This window comes from Emys orbicularis, chromosome 9 (genome assembly GCF_028017835.1).
Source record: "Emys orbicularis isolate rEmyOrb1 chromosome 9, rEmyOrb1.hap1, whole genome shotgun sequence".
Lineage (NCBI taxonomy): Eukaryota > Metazoa > Chordata > Testudines > Emydidae > Emys > Emys orbicularis.
The window spans coordinates 93,451,723-93,461,575 of NC_088691.1; positions in this window are offsets into that span (position 1 = coordinate 93,451,723).

Here is a 9,853-nt window from a genome sequence, read left to right on the forward strand (position 1 = left end):
CCATTTTATCAGGGATATTTTTAGTGAAAGTCAGAGACAGGTCACGGGCTTCCATGAAGTTTTTGTTTATTGCCCGTGACCTGTCCCTGACTTTTACTAAAAATATCCATTACTAAATCTTAGCCTTACTAATGAAGTATCTTCTTTAGCAATCTAGTTAAATCACAGACCTGAAGTACTGCGAGGTATATAATGTTCTTGTTCTCAGTTTCATCCTTCTCTTGACAGTGATGGCATTCCAGTCCTTGCAGTTATGTTTTATTTTCCTTTCTTCCTACTGCTTTCAAGATGTTAATTTAAAAAAAAACACATTTTCTTGATAAATGCAATTTTGTTCTTCATCACCTCTCTCATCACTGTTCCTATTGTCTTGCACAGGTTTGTAAACTGTTATTTTTAAGGTTTCATTATCTCTGTTCATTTCACTTCTTATCTTTACCACTCTTTTTGTCTCTTTTAATTGGACTTTTGGTTTATCTAAAGACTTTTCTTTCACTTTTCTATGAATTTTGTGTGGGGTTATAAAGGCTCACCCTGACAGCCTGGAGACCAAATTCTTCTACTTACCTACAGAAAAACATACAAATATAAGAACTGCCATACTGGGTGAGACCAGTGATCCATCTGATCCAGTATCTTGTTTCATCAACCATCAGTCCCAGCTGTTTGAAGAAGGTGCAAACAACCCTGCAGTCAGCAGTTATGGAATAACCTGCCTATAGGGAAAGTTTCCTTCTATCACCCCCCCCCCCTTAGTCAGAGGTTGGCTTATACCCTGCAGCAGGAGGGTTTATATCCTTTCTTAAACTCGTGGGGTTTTTTTAATCCTAACTCTAAATGCTCTTAGTGTCCATATATGTGTTCAATACTTTTTTGAAATCTGCCCAGCTCTTAGTCTCAATGATACTCTGTTATAATGAGTTACACAGAGTAACAACAGCAGATTGGGGTCAAAAATTGGTTCTTTTCTCTTTTAAGTTTGCTACCTTTTGATTTTGCCAAATGTCCCTTTGTTCAGAAAGAAAAGAACAATTAATCTTTGAACCATTCCTTATTCTGTATGCTTTTATCATGTCCCCTCTTATTCAGCTCCTGTCTAAGGTAAACAGTCCCAATCCTTTCAATCTCTCTTCATATGAGAGTTTTTTCATGCCTCTAATCATTCTCATTGTCACTCTCTGAACCCCCTCTATTCCCACAATATTCTTTTTGTAAATGGGGTGACCAGAACTGATCACAAGCTGCTCCACACTCCACCACCAGTGTGCTTCCCTGTTGACCTGGAAGGACCTAATGTAAAAGTAGGAAGGGAGCTTGGCCCCATGTTCCTTCAAGTCTTTCTCAATTCATTTCCTCGTGCCTATAGGAAATAACTATACTGACAACATTGCTGCGAAAATTAGAACATACGACCAACCACAGACACTTTATTGCTGAGAAAGAAAATCTTTTAGTTCTGTCTGGAATATATTTGTTTTAAGTTCAAATCAGTAATAATAATGGGACAAATTATTGTCCAGAACCTAAATTCCCTCCAAACAGGTGTAAATGAGCACTGTAACATCAGTGTTCCTGGCACTGTATTGGGCTGCCCATAGTCAGTCCATCTCACGCCATTTGCTTGGAATTCGAGTAGTCTGCACAGCAGAGGATGGAAAAAGTGGATATATGTGAGTTGCCAGGGCAGGGTACAGGCACTCAAACTGGTGAAGCCGCCCCCTTTGATTTATAGGTGCCCATCCTGGAGGCAATGTGTGCAGGTTTGGGTGGAGCCAGAACTGAGTAGCAAATGCCCAGCAAATTCACAGCCATCAGCGGCTGCACATGCACAGAAGGTGGTTTTTCCCTTTGAAATATGGTGGAGAGATGCAGTTCTATAGGACCTCTGTGACAAGAGCCATGGGAGGAGGGGCAGAGAACACCTCATAGCTAAGAAGTGAGGGGCTGCAGACTAATGCACATGCACCTCCAAACCCAGCAGTGCCTGCTATGCATGTCCTTACACCTTTAGTAGGAGGGACAAATGGAGTAGGCTATGAATGTGCGTGGACCAGCTCACAGCCAAAATACGGGCATTGTCCCTGCACTTGTCAGCATGAGGCCTGGTGAATACTTTGTTTCAAAGAAAATACATAAATAGGTTTTGTCAAGATGACTGTGATACCTGTTACAAATAGTTCCACTTGTTAGCTGAGCTCCAGCAGACAAAACGTCAGGGATGAAATCCTGACCCAATTGAAGTCAATGGTAAAATTCCCATTGATTTCACTGGGGCCAGGATTTCACCCCAGATAGTTAAAGGAAATGACTTAATAACAACAGGCAAAAACATGTTAGGCACATTGGGCCTGATTTTCCATTGCTTTGCACTTTGTGTTGTCATTTTCACTAGAGAGAAAAGATGGCCCATTGGTCAGGACATTCGCATGGTCGGTGGAAGATTTGCATTAGATTCCCAGCTCTGCCACATCTTTCCTGTGTGAGCTTTGGCAAGTCACTTGGTCTGCTTGTTCCTCAGTTCCCGGTCTCCCTACATCACAGGTGTGTTGCGAGGATACATACATTAAAGATTGTGAAGTACTCAGACACTACAATAATGGGAGTCAAATAAACGCTAAAGATAGACTGTTTTACAAAGTGTGTAAGTCACTACATGTCAGAATAGCAGCAATTACATCCACTTTATTAATTATTATTATGGTAGTGTCTAAGTGCCAACTGAGAAAAAGACTCAGTGTGCAAAGCACTGTGCAAACTCAGAGTAAGGGACAGTTCATGTCCCAAAAAGCTTACGATCTAAATAGACAAGACACACAAAGTGGTGGTTTGCAAACGTCATGTTAGTGCCACATTTTTTTTTCATTCTTGGTGGGGAGGTTTGTTAGGAAGGGGTTAACTAAAATGGAACGACAAAGGAACAGAGAGGGAGCATGGAAGAGAGGGAGGTAAGATGGAATAGAGCAGGGGAGAAAAGAGGGAGAAGGAAAGTGGGGGTGAGCTGAAGAGACTGTGAAGGGAGGGGCAGGGTGGAGTGAACAGCCAATCAGCACAGGGAAGAGATGGTCCTGAGGGGAAAATGCAGAAAGCCGTCTGATGTCATCAGCATCTGACGGTACCTGGAACAGAACCTCGGGTGGCTGCCTCTGGGTCTGCTCTACTAGTTGGAGTTTATCTGGCTCCTCCCTGGCTGGGGTAAATGGCTACACAAGGTTCAAGGGAGTGGAAAAAAAACTCCCAGCATGTTGATGTATACTTGTGGAATACAAGGGGCAGGAGTAGAAGCATCTACCAGCAGGAGATCACTGTCATTGACACTGACTAGGTACTCAAGACTGTGCCCTGGTCTACACTGGGGGAGAGTGTGGGGGGGGTGGTTTGATCTAAGTTATGCAACTTCAGCTACGTGAATAACGTACTTAGATCGACTTACCATAGTGTCTTCACCACGGTGAGTCGACTGCTGCTGCTCCCCCATCGACTCCGCCTGCGCCTCTTGTGGCGGCGGAGTACAGGAGTTGACAGGAGAATGCTCGGGGGTCGATTTATCGCGTCTAGACTAGACTAGACACGATAAATCGATCCCCACTGGATTGATCGCTGCCCGCCGATCCGGCGGGTAGTGAAGACATACCCACCTGGTTGCTAACAAGTGCAGCCACTGGTTACGTAATGGAGTCAGCTTTATGGCGTTCCTGACTCTCCACCTAGCTCTTAATGTGTCTATGTTCAACAAGCTAGTGACTAAAGCATGTGAGGGGAGGTAAGAGTAGAAAGGGGGTGTGGGCCCTTTTGGAGGCATTGGAAGAAGATAAGATATACATTAGCAAAATTGCCCAAAAGGGAAGGGTGTTTTATTACTATTGAGTAGTATATCAAATGTCAGCTTTGCAGCCTCGAGTTATAATGTCACAGTTAACTGGCTTTGTGAGAGAGAGCACTGTTTTAACCCATCTGTGTTGAGCATGAAGCCGTACAATAGATGGATCCATGCCAAGTTGTTGCAGATGGTTTTGCACATTGTATTTTTAGCCCTCTGTGTGGTCCCTAACATCCAGGAGACAAGATCACAAGCAGCTCTGAACGCTTCTCCGGAGCTATATTTGGTTTAAATAATTGTAAACTGTACTCGGCCAAAGAGATAGCTGAGCAGCAGTGCAGCGGTAGAACAAGTTACTGTATAAGGAGAGCTATGCAAAACTTGATCATTTTAGTTCTTAGAGGGTGAGGTCTGTAACTTGTTTTGGGTTTTGTTTTGTTTTTTTAATATCTGTGTGGGTTGAAACCTGTGAACTTCAGACTGGATTCAGATGAAATGGGAGGAAAAGGTCAGAGCAAAACTGATGAAACTGCCAAAGGTGTGCCCCGCTTCAGGTCATAGGTGTGCAAAATGAACAAATGTTTTTTGTCTCAATGAGACAGCAAAGGTTGGGGAGAGATCACTAAGAAAGGCATCAGCCTATCTGATACAAAACGTGTTGTGATCACTACCAAGCAGAAGTCCATACTGTCGATCTCTAAAATTTCTATGAACTGGTTTTCCAGTTAAAAGGGTTAGAGGTGAAAGCACTGATTGACAGAAACCTCTGATTTTCAGGGAACAGGAGTCAGAGCATCTGACCAGCTTCTCACAGAACTCATTAACTCTGCTAATCTTCCAGGGGTTCTCTTAGTCCAAAGAATCTGCTAAGAGAACAAAGCAGTTATATGAACTTCCTGGTGAGGCACTATCCCAGAATAAATAGATAATATAAAGATGGGGGACCTTGGAATCACACTACTTACTCAAGGTATCAATCTGAGCAGCCTTTGAAAGTAGCAATAGTGCGATTGAAAAGACTGCACCTTGCAGCAGAGAAAAGTGAGGCTCAGGACTCTGTGCTTATCACTTGGTTTCTTTCTGCTTTCACATTTTTCAAAAGGGATTCACTAGTAACCTAGGATCTTCTTGTTCCAAAAGATGGCTTGGTTTTCACAGATGCATCGTCTGTTCTAGAGAGTTCTGAAGACCTGAAAAGCTTTATCTTCAGCTTCTTCTGCTGAACACCAGGTCTCACTGGTTCTGTTTTATGGTGAAGTCAGGTCAGTTCTCTGGTGGCATGATTTCAGTCAGCTCATGTTGACTGGACAACCAGCTGCTCAGGCAACACTCAGGCCTCTGTGATATCACTGAACAAAAGCACTGACTCTTGTGGTGTATTAAGGAGGCCTGATTTACATGTGACATTTTCTGATGAGATGAGGTAGGGAGATTGTGCAGCATATTTAATTGCCATGTTAATAGCTTCGTTTGGCTTTCGGTAATTAAATGAAGAGTGCTTCTAGGAAATGGGAGACTTCTTGATTTCCTTCTTAATGCTGAGGTAGTTAGCTCCTGTAATAGAATTTGTGTTAATCTCTCCCCCCTCCCCCCCCCCCGCCCCGATTCTCACAGGCGTGCTGCAATTAAACCAGAAATCTTGACTGTGCCTGTTCTACCCCGACTACAAAAACGTTGGCCTCATTTTGAGTCAGTGACAGTACGCTCATAGGACATTATTAGTCTCAGTTACACACATACACTTAACGAAGTGTGTCACTGGAAGTCACATTGGAATACAGTAATAGAGTAAAAACATGATGATCATCTGAAACAGTCATTCATCACAGTGGAATGCAAACACTGCAGCTTCCATAGGCCTACCATCTGGCTCTGTGCTACATGTGAAGGTCACATGGGAAGCTGTGTTAAGGTTAGCAAAAGGACGCACTGATATTGGAGAATGCCTCTTATCAGGCTCATATGCACCTGTGGTGCCCTAACAGGTCAGCGTCATTTGAGTCAGCATTCAAACTGTACATTCCCAACCAGCAGACTGGAATTTAGTACTAATGAAGAATCGAGCTGCACATTTTAATCCTTTATATGGATTTCACTGCTATTAAGCTCTGGGATGTTTAGAGTTTTGGGTGTTTTTTTTTTTCCAGTACAGAAATAGGGATTGTCGTGGTCAAAGACACCCACGCATTGATTTTAGTTTACAGACTCAAGCCTGAGGCCAGTTTATTGACATACATACCAGTGCACTGGGGTGCAGTCCGAAGACTGACACCCCGAGGACCGCTCGCAGGCGGCTTTTATTTCATTAAACCGCAAGCAAAGTACAAACAATACGTCATGAGTTAAGAAATTGGGGTTGGGGTCAGTCCCCCCTTCCTGGCACCTTCCTCATTATTTTCTGAGAATTGGGTGTTTTATTTGGGTACGGGGGCGCTTGGTGGTTTTCCCCAGGGGTGGTACTTGGCACCAGTTTGAGTACATTTTTCAGCAAGGTACATGTTATTTTCCGGGGTTTTACGGTTAAGGGTTAAGGGGGTTACCATGGGACGCCTAAAGAAGATCTATGATTGGCTAATTTTGCAGATAGCTGGAATTGGAAAGTTTGCAGATAGCTACAACTGCAAGAGTGATCAGCTCTTTGCAAAAGCAATTTCTTAATGTATTTCATAAACTTGCGGTTATTAGGTTGCCGAGGCCTTTACCACTGTTACTTCCTCCCCCCTCCCTCCTCTGGTCATGACCCTTGACTGAGTTTGGCAGGGAATTGTACAGCTTAGTCCTGTACCAAGCCTCTGTCAGAGGGTCTGAATTTGGGCCTTCGGTGTTACTCAGGTTATTGAAAGGAAGGCCCCCCCCAGTTCTATTTCCCCACAGGATCAACACGTTAAACTTAGATCCATAGCTGGATTTAGATTCTACATCTAAAAATAAATAAATAAAATAACAGTGAGGTTGTTTGGATATGCGGCTCCATCTTAGCTCATTACTATCATGGGAGGTATTGGCTACAGTGGAACTGGTGTGTTTCTGCTGCACAAAAGGGGCCAGGGTTGGAGATTCCTACACAAGGGTCTGCCCTCCCTAAGAGCCCCATTGTTTATCTGCAGAACTGAGAGTTTTTAAAGCTAATAAAAATAAATAGCAATTCCTCTGTTACTAAGCAGAACGTGTTGTGGAATTCTCCCTCTCTCTGGGTTTAGGCTTCCGCATAGCATCGAGATTGCACTGGGTGAATGAGGTGACTAGCTCCTGGAGCTGATTGGAGATGTGTTCATGGTGATTGTTTTACATACATAAACTGCCTTCTTTACCACTGATCGTGAGGTGTTTGCACATCTGTGGGGCCCTACCTGTACTGGTGGTCTGGGTGTCTCATGAGTAGCTCTGCTCTTTATTTCGTAGAGATCCTTATACAGGTTTATTGCTCATCTCCTTCATGTGGGGCTCCACAAGATGCTCATCTGTCACCCCTCCTGTGCAACATACGAGACCAAATACTCAGCTGTCATAAATTGGCATAACTCAATTGAGTTAAATGGAATGGAGGATCTGGCCCGTATGTGGGCCCACAGTCAGATTAGGGAAGAAATATGGGTGATGCTGTCTTCAGAATGGGGATGACATCTTCCTCTCTGCTGTTAACCCAGTGTGGATGAGTATCTATCACACCTGAGTTTGGGGAATGGGGGCTAGCTCTTGTAAGATCAACCCAGATAATATTGAGCTGATGTTCAGAGGGTGGGAGGAAGCAATGGGGGAAGATTGTGGAATATTGTGCCATTTGTTGTGCAGGCTTACATCCTGGGGAAGGCATGTTGAATCCCCCAGCTGCTGCTAAATAGCTGCAATTGGCAAGAGTGCTTTTCACTGGTGGTGCCTGGTCAGCAGGTTCAGCTTTTTCTTTCAAATGTAGATCATGTCAAATTCACCTAGTGCCTCCAGACCAGATTGCTGCAATGTGTTCTACACGGGGCTTTACCTTAACACTATTCAAAAATGGTAGCTAGGGCAGAATGCAGCTGCCCACTAATTCAGCAGGATTTCCCATAAAGAGCATTATGCCCCAGTGCCGTGATTTCTGGTCTTCACTTGTAGATTCCTTCAGTCCTGTCTACTTGAAAGACTGCCTCTTCCCTCATATGATTCCAGTGCCCATTCCAACTGTATGAGGCTCTCAAACTAGCATTCCCCTGGTTTCAAGGAGAGTTAGCTGCTGTCAGGGTGATCTTTGCGAGAGATCTTCAGCTCACTTAATGCCTTCCCCTGGATGGCTAGAGCTAGAATCTGATGACTTTCCTTAGGATATAAGGAAGTGCTGAATAAGGGCTTGGAGCAGTTTGGGAGAGTCATTCTGCAATGGATGCAATTAGGTTTTGTACAGGTAGAGAGATTATTGTAAACTTTTTGGGGCAGGGACCATCCATTTGTTCTGTTCGTACAGCTCTTAGCATCACAGCACCCTGATCCAGGACTGGGGCTCCTGGGTGCTAATGCAATATAAATAGTAATCATCGATCATCATATTTTGTATGTAACTTTTGTCTAGACATATTGAGCAAGCAACCAGTAACTCAGAGGATGAGATTTTTGCTTGTGTATGACACTAATGCTGTGCAAAGCAGCAGAAATCATTCTGCAGGTTTCTATAACTCTTCCATCCTTTTGAAGCTTTAAGAAAAGGGACTCTTTCAAAGTTACATTTTAAGTGCCTGAGTGTGTGAAAGAATAAACTTCCCCTGGTTATGGGCCTAATCCAGGCATAAACCAAGCTGTACACATAAGAACATAAGAATGGCCATACTGCGTCAGACCAAAGGTCCACCTAGCCAGTATCCTGTCTACCGACAGTGGCCAATGCCAGGTGCCCCAGAGGGAGTGAACCCCACAGGCAATGATCAAGTGATCTCTCTCCTGCCATCCATCTCCACCCTCTGACAAACAGAGGCTAGGGACACCCTTCCTTACCCATCCTGGCTAATATCCATTAACAGACTTAGTCCTAGCCTTCACAACTTCCTAGGCAAGGAGTTCCACAAGTTGACTGTGCGCTGTGTGAAGAAGAACTTCCTTTTATTTGTTTTAAACCTGCTGCCCATTAATTTCATTTGGTGGCCCCTAGTTCTTGTATTATGGGAACAAGTAAATAACTTTTCCTTATTTACTTTCTCCACACCACTCATGATTTTATATACCTCTATCATATCCCCCTTCCTCTTTTCCAAGCTGAAAAGTCCTAGCCTCTTTAATCTCTCCTCATATGGGACCCGTTCCAAACCCCTAATAATTTTAGTTGCCCTTCTCTGAACCTTTTCTAATGCCAGTATATCTTTTTTGAGATGAGGAGACCACATCTGTACGCAGTATTCAAGATGTGGGCGTACCATGGATTTTATACAAGGGCAATAAGATACTCTCCGTCTTATTTTCTATCCCCTTTTTTTCTATTCCCTACACAAATAATTTCCTCAGAGCCTGAGGGAAGAATCCTCCCCTTATGCTGCAGAGCATGTGTGGGAATAGATCCAACCTCTGGCAACTAGTCCAGCCCTGCAGAGCTCCTGGAACCTCTATGGCCAGTGTCTGAGCCCTCAGTTGGCCAGTGGATCTTCACTGCTGCAGAGCTGTCTGCCTTGCTGTCTTCCAGGCTGTCCTTTTCCCAGCTCCTCCACCCCACAGAGTGCATAGGGCGTGCCAAAAAGAAACCAACAAAAAACCACACCAAGTTATCCCCCTTTGGAGCTAGGCCACATATTTACAGCCTCAAATCCTGCTCACCCTTTCCAGCAGAACTTCTTAGGATAGGCAAGATTCATCCTAAGATGTGTAATGAAATGAATTCAGGGCAAAAGCAAGTAGAGAAAAACGCCCGAGAAAAAGGAAAGCCTAATTAAAACACAAAGCAAAGGAAATGCCAGTAAATATTGGCCAAGTAAATTGTTTTTTCAATAATTTTTTTCAATCTCCATATTTCCTTCAGTGAGAGCTCTCTTCTTTAACAATCTCCTTCCTTCCAGAAGGATGCTGGAGTGGTGGTGG